At 40.4% G+C, this 17,417-nt stretch overlaps 1 protein-coding gene across 2 annotated transcripts in view; it reads left to right on the top strand.

Annotated features, from left to right (window-relative positions):
* Nucleotides 1-568: 568 nt before the first annotated feature.
* il11ra (interleukin 11 receptor subunit alpha) overlaps nt 569-17,417 on the top strand; it is a 146,245-nt gene continuing 129,396 nt past the window's right edge. For both annotated transcript variants that reach the window (XM_079582625.1, XM_079582624.1), the window contains exon 1: nt 569-690. The gene's annotated coding sequence lies outside the window, so the exon portion shown is untranslated. The remainder of the gene's footprint in view (nt 691-17,417) is intronic.

Below are 17,417 nucleotides of genomic sequence, written 5' to 3' on the forward strand. Positions count from 1 at the left end.
GTAACAAATGTTTATTTATTTATTTATTGTTTATTTTTTGGTTTATTTTTTGATGCTGCTTAGATTTTCATGCACGGCAGTCATTTGTATTGCCTTTTTTTGATTAAGATACATTGTCAATTGACTTTGCAATAAAAAAATAATTTAAAAAAAACCTATGAGATGAAGGAATTCTGCAGTAGACATCAATATTTCAACTCCTCATAATGATCATTGAGCAAAATAGCAATTGTATTTATAAAACCTAATAAACAACCGTGGATACATTTAACACTTACAACAAGCAACCAGGGTAATAAGAGACAGCAGTGGAGAAAAAAAAAGTTCATTTTATTTTTATGTAACAGTCTGTCTGGGTCACTTACCCCCATCATAACACAACACGCAAATCAGAGCTGCTCTAATAGCCCGGATTCCCTTTAATCTCTTACCGCTTAGTCCCGCCCCCCCCTGCCTCCCTGATTGACAGCCCGCTCCTCCAACCACCGGCGGCGCGCGCCTCGCCTGGCCTCCCCTCGCGCCTCCTCCTACGTGTCCGTGAGTTGCTGTTGTGCCCCCGCTACGAGCCCGAGCCCCGGCCGTCCGCGCGTCTCTAGTTTCTCCCGGGAGTCGAAGAACCGCTCGGAAAGCCCTCAACCATGGAAGGCGACAATATAATCACGCCAATTTGACCGTCGGCCGCTTTCCAAGGTAGGTTTGCGGACTTTACGCCGCTTTTGAACGGCTTTTTAGCGGCTACGAGAGGCGTCGAAGGGGGGGGTAAAAGTTTATCCGCTCCACTACACGGGACGGGAGGGAATGTTACTCATACTGTGGGATGTGTCATACGGCTAGCTACACGTTGTTTTCTTCGATAGCATCCACAAAGGCGACTGTTTTTGACTTGTTTCGTGTGGAGGCTTTTTTAAATTCTTGTTAAACCTTCTGTGCTTGTATTGAGTTCATTCTGGTGTAATTACACTGAGTCCAGGAGCTGCGCGTGAGTCCTGAATTATTTATAACTGTCTAGTGCCGGGTTGTCTATTTAAACTGCCTAAAGGGATTGGTGTGAACAGGCATTGTTATTTTTTGACAATAACAGGGCGATTTCTGGATTAGAATCGTGTTAATCGACTGATCTGCTGTTTTTCTGTTCTATTGTTGTTGGAAACGTTTCAGCAAAGGTTGGTCTAAATAAAGTGCAATAATGTGTTTTTTTTTTTTTCAAACCACACTGAAAGAGGCTGGTTGTTCATGATTGTTACACCATTTAATGAAGGAAAAAAAACTTCATGTAAAAAGTTGACATATTTAAAATACTGCAGTAATATTGTTCTTGGAATCAGGTAGTTGTTGAATGTATTTTGATTAGGGCTGCAACTAACGATTATTTTGGTAATCGATTAATCGACCGAATATTTTTACGATTAATCGATTAATCGCTTGGCTGTGAAAGGTGCATGGAAATGGTATTTTTTTCAATTTTTTTATCACATAAAGCTAAAGTGGCGCCGCTTGAGGACACGTGGATGGAGTAAACTTAAAGTAAAGTTTGTAGGAGGCTCTTTGTGCTAATTCTGCTTTGATTGGACGAGACAAAGACAGATATTTATGAAATTTACGATGTACAAAACACTGCAGACCCTAAATTTAAAAAACAAAGTAGGTTTTCATCCAAAATACATAACTGTCATGTCTTTTTTGCTCAATTTTAGTCTGTGTTTACTAGAAAACGATTAATCGATTACTGGAATAGTTGACAACTATTTTAGTAATCGATTAGTTGTCGATTAATAGATTAGTTGTTTCAGCCCTAATTTTGATACTTTTTCACTTTTATGCAGCTGAAATGGTCTTTATTCTATGTTCATCTATATCTATCTATCTATCTATCTATCTATCTATCTATCTATCTATCTATCTATCTATCTATCTATCTATCTATCTATCTATCTATCTATCTATCTATCTATCTATCCCTCTATCTATCTATCTGTCTATCTATTAGGGCTGGGCGATAAATCGATATTTAAGATATATCGATATATATATTTTTGATGAGATATGGAATTAGACATATCGCGTCTATCGGGATATTTCAAATTCAGATAAGATATTAAGTTAACATAAAGAAACAGGTAATCTCAAGCTTATTTTTAAATAGGTTTATAAATGCCGTGGTCAGAAAAAGAGTGACCTATTTTATCCAAGATATTTTTTTTAAATTAAATGTGCAAATTTCATAGAGTTTTCAATAAAACTACTCGTATTTGGCTTTGAATCCATAGCGTGTATCGATATTCAACCAAAATATATATGACTCGCTCATGATATCGCCAAGCCCTACTATCTATCTATCTATCTATCTATCTATCTATCTATCTATCTATCTATCTATCTATCTATCTATCTATCTATCTATCTATCTATCTATCTATCTATCTATCTATCTATGTTGTCTTAGTGTTGGACTACTGTACAGCTTTCTTCCACTGGCACTGCCCGCAAGGTACTTATCCACCCCATGCTTTATTGCATGGGTACTAGCGTACTAGAACAGGGCCAATCAGCGCTGATTTTGGAACGATCTTTCCACCAAAGTGAGTCGTACTGATACTAATGTGACATGAACAGACTGCTTCCTCCCCACAGCTTTTGCCACACACTTTTTGTCATTCAGTGACATTGTGCTTAACCTGTCCATGATGTGTGTAAAAAGTTAAAGTTTCTAAAGATGTCAGTTTGCAAAGTTTCCAAAAAAATTCAATAAAATAAGTTGAAATGGCATAGACAGACTTGATAGAGTGTCTGGTTTTGACTCTCTTGCCAACACTTGGCCGATCCACAGAGCGCTGAAATCATTAGTCACCAAAGGCACTTGTTGATATGATAAACACAGTTAACCCTCACCCTCATCTTCTCGTCTTCTTGTATATTTATGTGCACAGCTCCACATCCGGCTCAGTAGTGAGGCTAAAGACCAGCGTCTTAAAGCCTCAGCCAGAAACAGGGAGCCAAGATGGAGGAGAGCGGAGACACTGGGTCAGGGCCCTCTTCAGACTTGCATTCCTCAAGTTCACACAGGCTGATTGGGCTCTTTAAATAGTGCCGAGCTGGAATGCTAACAGTGCAAAGTTGAGGCCTGCGGGCATATGTGAAGTGAAAAGGTAAGACAGGTAAGAGAGATACAGAAGTGGCGAAGAGCTGTCCTATTTAATCACAATGCTCCCAAGGGATTAAGCTTGTGTGTTGGATTTCATGCTACAGGTATTCCAGATATTGGTATCGGGGAGAACTGATACGAACCTTTACTTTGTATTTAGAGTGGAATCAAAACTTTGGCTGAATGGAGCAGCAGAGATACTTAAAGTGTCCTGCATATTGGGCTTAAATAGACTTGATTGAGACTGTTTTGGAGATAGGATATGACCTGGTCTACAGTACACATGATAGATATACATATTCAGGTTACTTTTATTCACCTGTTTATGTTTTGAATCTCTTATATGCACGAGGGACTTGGATCCAGTCTGAGTTCCATTGTAAATAGATATTACATATTTCTGTAGCATTCATTGTTATACATGTATTATGCTTGCTTCATTCAGAGGTCTGCGCTGTTACCCGGGTCTCATCAGCCACTCCCATTTAAGGTGGCTCCTCTTTGACCCAAAGCCATTTGCCTGAGGAAGACCGAGTTGCCGAAACATTGCACTTGTAAATAAACCTACTTTTTTGCAAGTTTACAGTTTACATAACTGTGAGTGAGTGAGAGGTGTGAGATGTGTCGGCTTGTAATTGGTGTAGTGTAATGGCCTATTGTACAAAAAACATGTACAATAGGGCCGAAACATCTAATCAATTAATCGACAACTAATCGATTACTAAAATAGTTGACAACTATTTCAGTAATCGATTAATCGTTTTTAAACACAGACTAAAATAGAGCAAAAAAGACATAAAAATGATGCATTTTGGATGAAAACCTACTTTGTTTTAAAGTGAGGGTCTGCAGTGTTTTGTACATTATAAATTTCATAAATATCTGTCTTTGTCTCGTCCAATCAGAAAGCAGAATTAGCACAAAGAGCCTCCTACAAACGTTTACTTTAAGTTTACTCCATCAACATGTCCTCAAGCGGCGCCACTTTAGCGTCGTGATAAGAAAAATAAAAAAAATACAAATTCCATTTCCTTTCACAGCCAAGCGATTAATCGTAAAAATAATCTGTAGATTAATCGGTTACCAAAATAACCGTTTGTAGTAGCCCTACATCCTGGCCTATTGTACATGTTTTTAGAGGTAGGGGAAACAGGAGTACCCGGAAGAAACCTACTCCGACATGGGGAAACTCCACACAGAAAGGCCCCGTTTAGGTGGGAATCGAACCCGGACCTTCTAGCTGTGAAGCGAGAGCGCTAACCGCTGCACTACTGTGCCGCACTTTACGCTCGTTTGTGCGCACTGTCCGAGCAGAGTGCTCTGCTTTGCTCTGCGTTGCTGCACGCACTGCTATCCGATTTTAAGAGCCCCTTCACTAGCCCTGACGGCAAAACAAGTATGATTAGGCCAATATTGGCACACACACGTACACATGTACTGGAAAAACACTAATTGGACAGCCCTGTGCTCCGCACACCGCTGTCCAATTACACACTGACACACTGAGTGCAAAGTGCTCCCCTCCTCTCAAACACTCACTAACGCACACGTCTCATTGTGCACGTCATGTAAACTGTAAACTTTATTTACAAGTGCAATGTTTTTCGGCATTTAGGTCTCCCTCAGGCAAATGGCTTTGGGGTAGAGAGGAGCCATCTTTAATAGGAGTGGCTGATGACAGGGTAACAGCGCAGACCTCTGAATTTATCTGAAGCATCATGGCGGCACAGGAGCAGGCCTTGAGCACCAGAGCAATAGAGGCCCAGATCTATCACACCAGACAAGACACCAGGTGTAGACTGTGCACGGATGCCAATGAGACAATCCAGCACTGGCATGAAAAGCTTACACGGAGCCATAACCAAGTGTAGTGTACAGGAACATCTGTGCAGAGTATGGGCTGGAAACCCCAAGGTCAAAGTGGGAAACACCTCCAAAGGTGGTCGAGAATGACGGACTGAATGGTAATGAACCAACCGGACATTGTGGTGGTGGACAAAGAGCAGAGGAAAGCCGTTGTGGTCGACATAGCCATACCAAGTGACTTCAACATCAGGAAAAAGGAACACGTGAAACTAGATGGTCGTTTGGGCTCTCGGGGCAGTGACCCCCAAACTGGAGGAGTGGCTCCAGCAGATCCCAGAAAATACATCAGACATCTCGGTCCAGAAAAGTGCAGTTCTAGGAACAGCAAAGATACTGCGCAGAACCCTCAAGCTCCCAGGCCTCTGGTAGAGGACCCGAGCTTGGAGGAAAAAGAGACCGCCCGTGAAGGGTGAGGAAGAGTTTTTATTTATATATATATATATATATGTGTATATATATATATATATATATATATATATATATATATATATATATATATATATATATATATATATATATATATATATATATACATATATATATATACATTAGTGCTGTCAATCGATTAAAGTATTTAATTGCGATTAATCTTATCAATGTCACATTTATATCTATTCTGAATGTCCCTTGAATTATCATTTTAATTCACAAATACTCTTATCAGGTACCTCAAATATACGGCAAGGTTCGGGTGGGTTGGGTTAAAAAGCGCACTTATTTTATTTTTCCCCTCACATTGTTGACTTATAACATAAAGTACATTCTTATCCATAAATGCCAAAGTCGGTTATGTTTTGTTGAATGTCCAGTTTTATGAGGTAAACATATCATTTGCATGTTTTGTTTCCTCGAGTTTAGATGTAGCCTCGAGCTCTTCTGCTCCAGATGTGGCACAACAACAGTGCCTGAGCACATGTGCAACAGGCACATGTGATGAAAATAATGCAGCAGCAAGAAGCAAAGCCCAGCTGACAACAGCTTCTTACTAACCTGAGGAGAGCAGCTTATAGCCACAGGTCGGTAAGCTGCTCCACTATAGTCCCAAACTTGCTTTTGCTTGACAAAGAGTTGTCCGTGACGTGGTAAAAGTAAAGCCTCAGGATCGTTTCTGCTCCTCGTTTCCTGATAAGTCCATTAGCGATTTCAAAGCTGTCATCAGCGGTTTAGTGGCAAAACAAACCAATAAGTGCTATTTTTCCTGTAAACACACGGTCACGTGACGCGCTCCCGTTTGAGTAACTGCCAACTGTAGAGCAGCTCATACTGCATGTTTTTAATGTGCCTGCACATTGAAACTAATTAATAGCACAATAAATACATTTATGGCGTTAAAATTGATTTGCGTTAACGCGTTAACAACGCAACAGCACTAATATATTTATATATATATTTTTAAAAAAAATTGCCATTGCCAATAATGATCAAAACGTGTTTCTCTTCTTTCTTTCTTTTGTTTCTTTATTGTCCAGCCCTATTGGCAATGTTTCTGCAGCAGCATAAACTTCAATCCCTGAGAAAGAAGGGGTTGTACTGTACTGTCAATTGCAATGATTGCTGTTGTAGCTTATGATAAATAAATATAATCAACCCTACTTTGCACAATGAGAAACGTCATAAAGGTAGGTCAGTGTTTAATATTACGCAGCAGTGATAGAAATGGAGCCGTTGCATTCTGTGATCTTACGTCAATTCATTGGTTATCAACCTGGCAGAGATGTGATACTTTTATTAAGATTCACATAGTCATAGAGAATTAAGTAAATAGTTACAGAGGAATTATAGCCTACTGCAATAGTTGATAGAAGGTAGAACTAGGTAGCGCATATGTGTCATCATCACTTACCACTAAACTGAAGGCCACAGACACTCAAGACCTGCAAAGCTACATCCTCCATGAAATCCGCATGTCTTTGTAATTGGATCTCCTGCAGACGACTGGGCTGCGGACAGAGCTTCGTGCGTTGTCAGAGTGCGCAAAATCCAATCTTGGTCGTAATCCACCTTAATGTTGTACAGAAACAGCCCAAACACAAGACTAAAATCTGTGTGAAACTGAAACGGAACACTTGAGCACATTGCCTTCACTGCACTGTTTTTTTTTTTTTACTTAAGAGTACTACAGTTTTGTTTTCTACTCTGTTTACATTGTGAGCCCGGGGCACATTTTATTATAAAGCATTGTCAATGTTGTTATGAGATGATAAGTACTGTCTAATAATGAACATTTAGGCTATTCAACTGATTAATAACTTGCACTGTGATGACCCAAAAAGTGGGTCCTGCATCGTGAACCAAACCGTACCGCGAGATAGTAGGACCGCTACACCCCTAAACGGGAGTGAAAAGGTCTTTGGTTTGGGAGAGCTGCACAGTGCTGTCACTAAAGCCGGGCTGATACAGTATACTCGGGGCGGGATTGTAACTAATACAACACATCAAAGTCTGACTTCTGGAAAGCATATGAGGGATGGCATAAAGATTATACTTTGAAATTCAACCTTCCAACAATTTTCGCTTTGTCCTTATCCATGGATCTTTGAGGTTTGGACGGCCATGTTACCATCACAGAGCTATTAAGGTAACCAGCTACTTAAACACTTGAACAGGCTTCTCTTTCGTCTCTGTTTTTTTTTTTTGAGTTGGTCCAGATAAACTTCCTTTTGCAACCAGAGCGGGGGGTCTTACATGTTTTTACAATGAATCCCAATTGAATGGTGGCCTCCTCTGGGTCAAATTTCTTATTTAGTCAAAAAGAATGATATTTGCTTATCATTTGGTTTCAAGACAGGACACAAGCATGGTGAAACTGACCTAAAAATGTATGAAAAATAACCTTTGCACATTATTAGGTCTTAAGCCATGTGTCAAGCTTTGTTTCCAAAAATGTGTCAATCTCAGTCAGCTAAAAGACCGTCGATTTTGCAATATATTCTGGATTCTTGGGATATGGATTTTGCGGGTGTGCTTAGACTCAAGGCGCAGTAACCATGACCTAGTAACCCTGGCAGATGCTTTAGCCACACTGCTCTACTTTAGCATTGCCCTTTTGCTTTTATTGATCATGTTTTTTATTGTTATTTTTTTCAGTTTTCAACAAATTATCTTTTGATTGAAAATAGTTTACTGATTTTCAACACCACGCACCTTGCCGACTAAACTTCACTGGTTGAGCAAACGACTCCCAATGAACTCCTCATAAGCCAAACCTTTATCATATTACCCTCTTTTAAAATCGTTTGTTGACATTAATTCCGCCAGATTTTTTTGTAAGCAAAGCTCCCTTCAGTTACTTTCACCTCCTCACACTTCGCCCAACTTGGAGAAAGGTACTTCTATTCGGTCTGCTCTCTGCTTTGCCTGAGTCCCAGTAGACGTCTCTCGCAGGCAGGCCAAATTTCAGCGCTAACTCGGGCCAAAAACCACACACACACAAGGACGCCCCGGCTCCACAGGGACCTCTGCATGCACACATACGGCGCAGGCGGACTGAAACTCTGGCGATTCGATACTTCGGAGCACACATGTACATATAATCACAAGTCCACAGCCAAAATTCGGGTTCAAGCCTCCATACCCGTACTCCGCACTCATATTTCACTAGTCACTCGCAGAGGGCCCGCAGCAATCAAGTTTAAATTAAAGACAAGGCTGCTCCAAGAAGCCGAGCGGCCTGCCAGGTCTGAGGCCATACTTGCAGCATGTGAGAGACAGAGACGCACAAAGAGCCAGCTATTGATATAAAACCAGCTTTCAGCCAGGGGCCCTGATTGGGGTACCTCACTCGTCTTCATGCTCCTGTTTATTTTAATCACACAGAGGCTTATCCAGACCTCAGAGAAATGGAACTGGTGTGTAAAAGCTAAAAAATACCACTCGAGTACCACATTGGGTTGGTTAGCATGTGGTGCACATGTGTTCTATGGCAAGAACACTGTGGCAGTGGCACAAGTTAGACTGTTCACAATTTTGACTGAACTATACTCTGGGTGATTTTACAAAGAGCATTAGTTAGTTATTTTTGTTTCCAGCCATAAACCTTTATCGTGTGAGTTTGAGTCAAGGAGCAAAACATTTTAAATACTGCTTGACTCTTCTTTAAGAGGTGAAGTTGACTCTAGAGACCAACAGAGGCAATAAACATATTTATATCACCTGTAAAATCGCCCGGCTTTAGTAGAAGATTTCATCTCCAAAATGCCGTACAGTGAGGTGTACTACAAGCTTCCCAGCAAAGCCAAAAGGTTGAGTCTTGGTTTTCACCTTGTGGTAAGAAGCTGTGGCTTATTATGAGGATTGAGGCGGTTCAAAAGTGAAGCTAAGTGAGCTAGTACGTCTGCCATTTCTCTTTTCCAAAGAAGCTCTGCTTTTTGACTCAAGAAACCTTTTGCCAGAAATCCTAAGTGTTCTACATCTGTTTTACATAAAGGTTGAACGCTTGCCAGCCACTTGCATTTATGAATCTGGAAAAAATTTCAGCTCCCTATATTAGTAAAGCCTCTTAAGACCAAGAATTGACGGAGAGTTTGATTGTGGAAAGTATGAGATATGCTCAAAAGGTGTTGTCTGTTTCTAATTAAGGAGAGTCTAATTGCCAACAGGCATATCCAAGAAAAAAAAGAAAAGAAATACCTGATAACACATATCTCACTTCATAAATATGTTTTCACTCTAGAGTTTCATACATGGGCCTTTCATACTGCCTCATATTATTTTACAAGAAGGGAACAGTGATCCACCTGCTCCCCTTGATTTGTTGTTCTTTTGTCGGACATGGTTTCGAGCGCATGTAGTCTCAGTTTGCACGATGGCTAGTCCTGTGACTGCTCAAGTTTGTTTTGGTTTATGTCTGGAAAAATGGTCTTGAGAAAGCAAAAGTATCACGCGCTTAATGACTGAATATGCTGATTCCCACTTCTACAAAAAACAGTCTTCTTGATGATTAGTTGTTTGGAAGTCTGGATTTGATGCTATTGTTTAGTGTAATCCCCAACCTTAAATCTTAGTAAAAAAAAAAACAACAACCAGGTAATATTTTCAATTTCTTTTTATTTGACTTGAGAGATATAAGTTTGATTTACTTTAACTGGTATCGTTGTCTCATCATCATCGTTTTGATGTTTCCGAAAACTCATCGCTAAAACTGAACTTTCTGGATACTCAAAGCTTCCCTGAGTTGGTAGGCTGCCAATCTTGCCCAAGGACACAATCATAGTCTGCACCTGTGGGAGCTGGAACTCGAACCGCCAACCTTCCAGTTACAAGACGACCGCTCTGCCATCTGATCCACTGTCGCCCCAATATATAAAGCATCACATGACACCTTCCAAGTCAATGTACTGTTGGGTGAATATGTTCTTTTTCACTTTTCTTTGACTGCTTCTGGTAAAAAGCTGTTTTACTAACACAGTGTAACTATTTTGCTCGACACTGGCTTTGAAAACCGCCACTAACTGTTTCATTTATTCGAGTTCTGGTCAACGACTTTGGTGATTTATTTAATCTAAACTGGTCCCCCCCCCCACATCAGAAGCGGACACTTTGCCAAACCGACGCTGTGAGGACTGTGGAGCGATTTAGCAGCTGCTGTGGCTGGTGCCGCCGCAGGCCCCTGGTCGTGTTGATGCCCACCGACTCCGCAGGTGTTCTTATTTACCGTCACCGCTTCACTGACTGCGCTGTTTGTCAAAGCTGATATCCGACATGGAGTAAAAAGCGCGTCTTCATCTCCACATAGTTACACCTTTGATAGCATCTGCTTCATTAATGCACAGTGAGGGACTTGAGGGCTCTCACTTACCTGACTTGATCACACGCACCATTTACTTGTTGCCAGATTTTGATGTCTTGGCGTATGTATGGTATGTCTGGGACTTGGTCTGGACATCACTGCCTTGTGGTCAGGTTTCATTTGGAGGCTGGGTTAATAGACGTATAAGATAGATAACTAAATTCCTTTTTTTCTTTTTATGGCAATTTATTATTGTTTTCTTATATGTGTTTTATCAATACTTAATTCATAATGCTAATTTCTTACACTTTCACATTAAAATTTAACTTTAAAATTTCTGGAAATATTCTTTTTGTAATTCATGCAGTTCTTCTGTTTGGAGAGTTACGTGGCGCTAGGCTAATGCAAGGCTGGCGCATTTCTACGATGTCAGCTAGCCTGCATTAAAAACAGTCTGACTCGCTCCACAGAGCACCTGAAGCAAATCACTTACAACGCCAGACTAACCATATAACTGTGTCGATAGAATAATTTTAACCATTTTGCATTTAAAATACCTTATATTTGAGCAGCATCAGCTTCGTGTTTGTATAAGCTACGCAGCGGCGGAGTGATCTGCTAGAAAATAGTCCCTCAAAATGCGATCATTCCTGGGATGCAAGGTCAGTTATATTCCAAAAATGATTCTATCGACACGGACATTTATATGGTTAGTCTGGCGTTATAAGTGATTTGCTTCAGGTGCGCTGTGTATCGGGTCAGACTGTTTTTAATGCAGGCTAGCTGACATCGTAGAAATGCGCTAGCCTTGCATTAGCCTAGCGCCACAAAACTCTTCAAACATAAGAACTGCATGAATTACAAAATAAATATCTCCAGGTACCAGCAACACTGGATAACTAGGAAATGAGGCCCTATGTCAAAAATCCTGAAATATCCCTTTAACCGTTTCAAGAATTTGTCGGTGTTTTACATATGACTCCGAAGAGAAATTATATTTTGATTTTATTGCATTTAATCTTGCTGCCCTTGTCTAAACAAACAGAAATGGTGACACATACAAGGGACATGAACGTTCAAAGCTACATCCTGACATCATTTGCTTTGGTATTACATCCAAGACAAATGCTTTTTGTTCATTTGTCGCCAGATTCTTTGTGGATAAAACATGTTAATCGTTAATACTAAAAGAAATGCATGAACAACTTTGACCTGTGAAATGCACGCTGGTTGTCTGAACTGCAGTGTCCTTGGTGCAGTGCCTATTTTCACTGGGCTTGCCATGCAAAATTAAAAGCCTTGTCTCTTTAAATTATGAGACTGTTACTTACAGTCTAACGAAAGTCCCCTGAGCACTAAGTAAACATCACTCAAAACCTTTGGTATCTAATTTGTATAGACAACAGAATTCTCAAACCTTTTTTTTTTTTTGGGGGCGATTTGCTTTATCTGGCCACATTCCTCACAGCTTTTATGACCTTGTTTTTGCCAGTCTATCAGGCTGCTGCTCTTATTTTTTCAGTTTAGTCTTATGCATGTTTGTTGTCTTCATGCGGTGTTGCCACGCTCAAAGGAGGTTGAATGGAAGCTATCGAGCGTATGGTCGTCATATCTGATTTGGCAGAAGATGCAAACCAGCTGAAGCCAAAAGGATAGTGTTTCTTTTGACAAGTGTATGTGCACCACTAGAGACCTCATTTACAATGGGTTTTTACAATAACCCCCATTGAAAGGAAGCACTTGTATGTAATGAGTTATTTAGAAAATGGTTTCCAGAAGTCATTTCTCGTGTGTGAATGCCCATCAAACTTGGAGTGTGGATTGTAAATTGGGAAATATGGAGGCGCAGTGGTTTCACAGCAGAAGGTCCGGGGTTTGATCCCCGGGCTGGACGGGGTATTTCTGTGTGGAGTTTGCATGTTCTCCCTGTGTGTGCATAGGGGTACCTCCGGGTACTCCGCTTTTCCTTTCCACTCAAAGCATGTGCAGTGGACCAGGATGAATGAAAGTGTGTTTTCCTGTGTGAGTTGGAGAGGCCGATGGTGCAGCTTCTGTCTGTCTACCCCGGGGGGGCGGCTGTGGCTATACTTACTACCAGCGAATACATGAATGGATTATGACTACAGGATTGTAGAGCACAATACAAGTGTAAGCCAATATTATTATTATTAATATGTACTAATTTAGTAACTATACACAAAAATATGCATCACATTTTTTTAAACAACCTTTGTCCCACTTAAAACCGAGGGATAATCAAATTAAAAATTAAAAAGTCAATTAAAAAGTACAATGCTGATAATTGCCATTCCCATCTTAACTACAATGTACTTATTTTCATTGCCTTAGGAGTAAAAATATCCTTTAGTGTAGAGTTGGACAAGTTTGATTGGTGGCCAGGTCGATATCTTTTAATACTATTCACCTTATTCCGGAGTAATATGTACGAAGTCCAGATAAAATCAGTTACTACACGAAAACAGAGCCGTTTTCAAGCCGCGCAGAGAAACGGTGCAGTGTTGACTTGTTGGTGCAAATTAACATTTTACACAAATCAATCTACTAAACATCAGATTTGAGCGGTGTACGGGCTTGCACTCGACCGGAAGTGTCAGGACAACGGAAGTGCCGAGACAAAGCAAAAAGAGTCAAAAGTGGGCAGGGCGGAATAAGGGGAATACAAACAATGGTCCAGACGAGCCTCCTCATGGTGGCCCAAGGCCTAAACTCAAGTATTGGTTTAGTTGAAGTGCTATATATATAGACAAGAGGTCTCCTAGTGGGATACTTTAAGGTCAAGTGCTAGAGAGCTACCACTTCTGCGAGAGCGCAATCAATATTTTGTTTTATCATTTCAAAAAGTGTGTTAAGTTCCCTTTTTATACTTTATGTTATGTCTAAAAATGTACAGATTGTGGTCAGTATTCTCGGAATGAACGGAAAAATGCATCTAAAATGTCACTCAAGTATATTCATGTAGAAAGCCCTTGTTGAGGGCTTGAGAGTTACTGCTAAGTCACTGGTTGGAGATCCCTGATATAGACTTAGAAGGAGTCTGTGGATCCTCCACCAGGAAACTTAGACAGGTGTTTGATCTCTTTTGTCTGCAATAATATTTCTCAAAATCATCTGGGTATGTTTGTCAGGGGCCAGATTTGGTTCTCCGGTCTGACGCGCCCCCTGCATCAGTTTATTGCATACATACTGTATAATAATCAAGAGATCGATGATTAGCCATTTAGCCCCATTCATTTATAGTAATATTTCTGCTCAATCTCCTCCTACAAAGCCTGTGCCTTAAAGAAATAGGCCACTACTTTACTGCGCGGACGTCGAAGTGCTCCTAAGGTACGGTCCTACGCCTTACAATATAGTACCCCTTTTTATCCGCTTCGAAAATGTACATGTCTAATTTTGTGTAACTATACTCGGATCGTGTAAACACTCACGTAACTGTATTTAAATAGGGGAAACATGGAAGAGCTCGGTCGCTTCTAACTTCTAGCCCCCATTTGGGTCCATAGAGGAGAGGAGGAGAGGCTGAATGCGAACAACATATTTGGTCTTTTTGCATGACTGAGCGCACACGTGAAGACCAGACAGGTACGCATGAACTTGTCTAAGCTATGGTAAGAACATATCTGGAAAAACGGTGGCCTGTTCCTTTAAGTCGACCGTAACTTGCACACCCTTCTTTTACATACAATATAAAAGGCCTGCACTATATAGCGTGTTTTCTTTGAAGCTGCCAAACGTCCGGACTTTGATGTTGATCTGCATTTGAATCTGAGCGCAGCATCTGACGGGAAGCGCACAGACCTTGCACACACAAACACAAGTGTCCAAAAGTCAACAAACTCTGGAACCAAGTGATGGCGGTGCACTGTAAATCAGCCCCTATCGGCCTCATCATCTCGAGTAAACTGCTGCGTGTGGGGGCAGGGCCTGACTCATGAGGGCTGCGACAGTTTAGAAGGACATTATTTATTTTAGAAGAGCTCATGGCATATATTTTTTCATTTATTGTGCTATACATTTGAATAGGGATAGGGCGATATGATGATTAAAAATTAAATCGCTGACTGATCCTTGTGACAATGTGTTTTTGTTTTTTTTAGGATCGTCCACCCCCGTATTTGACATTTATTTTATGCTCCTGTTACTACATCCCGTTAAACTGGACTAAAACAGACTCCTGATGTCGTAGCTAAGAGTATTTTTTGAATATTTGATACAGATTCTTGTTAATGCTGCCGTTGGCCTGTGTACTGTAGCATTGATGAGAGACCTGAAGAGAAAGCGCAAAAGCCAACCACTCTTAAGTTAATCTTTACCATTTGCACATTTGGATGGATTTTTGCATTTTGATCATGTGCGGGAACCCGGAGTCTTTAGTACAACTGCCAAAAAAACCTCTCCCTGATGTTGTGAGTGTGGAGTGGAAGCCGTTTGCATTTCACCTCAGTCAATCCCCATAAGGTCGTTGTGATATTCAGTCTATTGCTGACCACATTGCCCTTACACAGCAGAGCACTGTTCATCATGAATGGAAGCCTACGCACAGCTTTGTTTTCGGCTTTGGGGATCTCACTTGGATCATCTACTGTGGTGTAAAGTATGCTTCATTCACATTTTTGCGTAATCCTGTGTACTTCTACTGCGGAGGCACTTGAAAGTAGGGCCCAATATCTTAAGTAGTTTGATGTTCGTTTGTTTTTATCTTTCAAATAGTCTAGAGTTAAACATTTATTATTATAAAGGTTTCAATAATAGAAATAATCGAATAGAGGTTGTTTGGTAGCTTTTGATTGGCTGATGCCGGTATGCACCGCTGATATGTTTGGCTAATATATATCTGAAAAATGTCTGGGCTATAATCCTGTGTATGAAGCTTCTAAACGTGTCAGTGTTGAACTGTGACAACAGGGGGCGCTGTATATTCATATTTAGTAGGTGCTTTAGAGGGAACTTTGTTGGAGGGCTCATTTTAATGCCCAGACTGAGCTCTTCCCAGTAGGGATGGGCGGATCGATACCAAAGTATTGATAGATACAGACGGCATCTCGTCATAGAAGGGGGCGTGGCTTCGCCGAGGGGGGAAATAGAATCTTTAGAGAAACACAATTTTTCACTCTTTTAAGCCATTTTCTGGTGGAATATCAACTTATTTATCACACATACATTAAGTCCAGTGTAAATCGGGCCCATATGGATATTTTCTCACAGCAGATTGTTCAGTAGAAGTGAAAAAACGGCAGTTGTAGCAAGCGCTAGCTAACCGTTAGCATTAGCCCGATGCTAACATGTAGCATCAAGTTAGCACTCTCCGTTATTCATGTATTTATGGGATGTTGAACCACTTTGCTCCTCCCCATGTCTTTGTATCTTTATTTTGTAGAAACTATATTCATATTTCAGCATTTATTACAGTAGTTTGACTACCATATGACCATATTTGGGCGATTCTAGAGATGCCGTCTGTATCTATATATCGATACCAAACGGCTATTTTTTAAGCGTCGATATTGGGCAAAAAGTATCGATACTAATTTGCATATGTAAAAAGAAGGAGGGGCAGCAATTATGAACACAAAAGGATGATTTATTTCTTTGTTCTGAGGCAAAACAGTCCCCAACAACAAAGGATTGAACTGAGCCGGGCATATCATTCTGGTTTAGGTTCTGTTTGTCATTTAAGTGTTAATTTAAATTTTGTTTATGTATTCAATTTCACATTAGTATTGTTTAATTAACCAGTTAAGGTAATATAATTTTAACTGAGCCGTTAATTATATATAATAACCAGTTTTAGAGATGTATATTGATTGAAATACATTCACCCATATAAAATGACCAGTATCGGTATTGGTATCGACAAAATGACCCCAAAAGTATCGGTATCGTATCGATTCCAAAAAATGTTGTATTGCCCATCCCTACTTCCCAGTGCAAAAAAGGGGGAGTTTAAATTAAATTAAATTAAATTAAATTAAAAAGCTCAATTATCAGCATTGTACTTTTCGATTAAGTCTCCGGGTTCCCGCACATAAATATCCTACTGTAGTAAATGGTGTAACATACCACTGCTACTTTCTTACATAGACTTCAGTATCTCAGTTTACTTGGCACCAGTAAGTCCACCTGTGAAAAATTCTACATACAGGTCCCCAAAATTGAATGGGAGCAGCAAGCTGACAAGTTGAACAATGCGGTGTTTGTTTCTATTGAGATCATCGCTAAATTAGTTCCCCTCTTTGGGCCTCTCCTCATCAAGCCTGCTTCGAGTCAGACGGTAGTAATGAAGAAAGCATGTCTTTGTATATGTTATCCTTTTTTTTTTTTTTCTCGAGCTCAAACTGTGCCTTGTTAAAGTCATTGTGTCCGAGGTTACTTTTGCCTGGGGTTTTAATTGTACGACTAGCGCTAACACCAGTTGTATCCACACTGTTTATTATCTCTGCCGCTCACAGGCTGTGCTGGAGGACCTGGGGAGCACATATTACGTCAGGAAAATCCCAGCAGCGTCCTGGAAGTGATGAAGAAACAAGAGATGCCAGAGGTTGTTGAAACTCGGGTAGCTGAACTTGTTCTTTTGGAAAGGTTAACGGCACATAACATTTGACGCCATGACACTAATACATTGGAGACAGGTGTGACTGGTCTGACGGGAATTTGACTTTG

This window comes from Gobius niger (genome assembly GCF_951799975.1).
Source record: "Gobius niger genome assembly, chromosome: 2".
Classification (NCBI taxonomy): domain Eukaryota; kingdom Metazoa; phylum Chordata; class Actinopteri; order Gobiiformes; family Gobiidae; genus Gobius; species Gobius niger.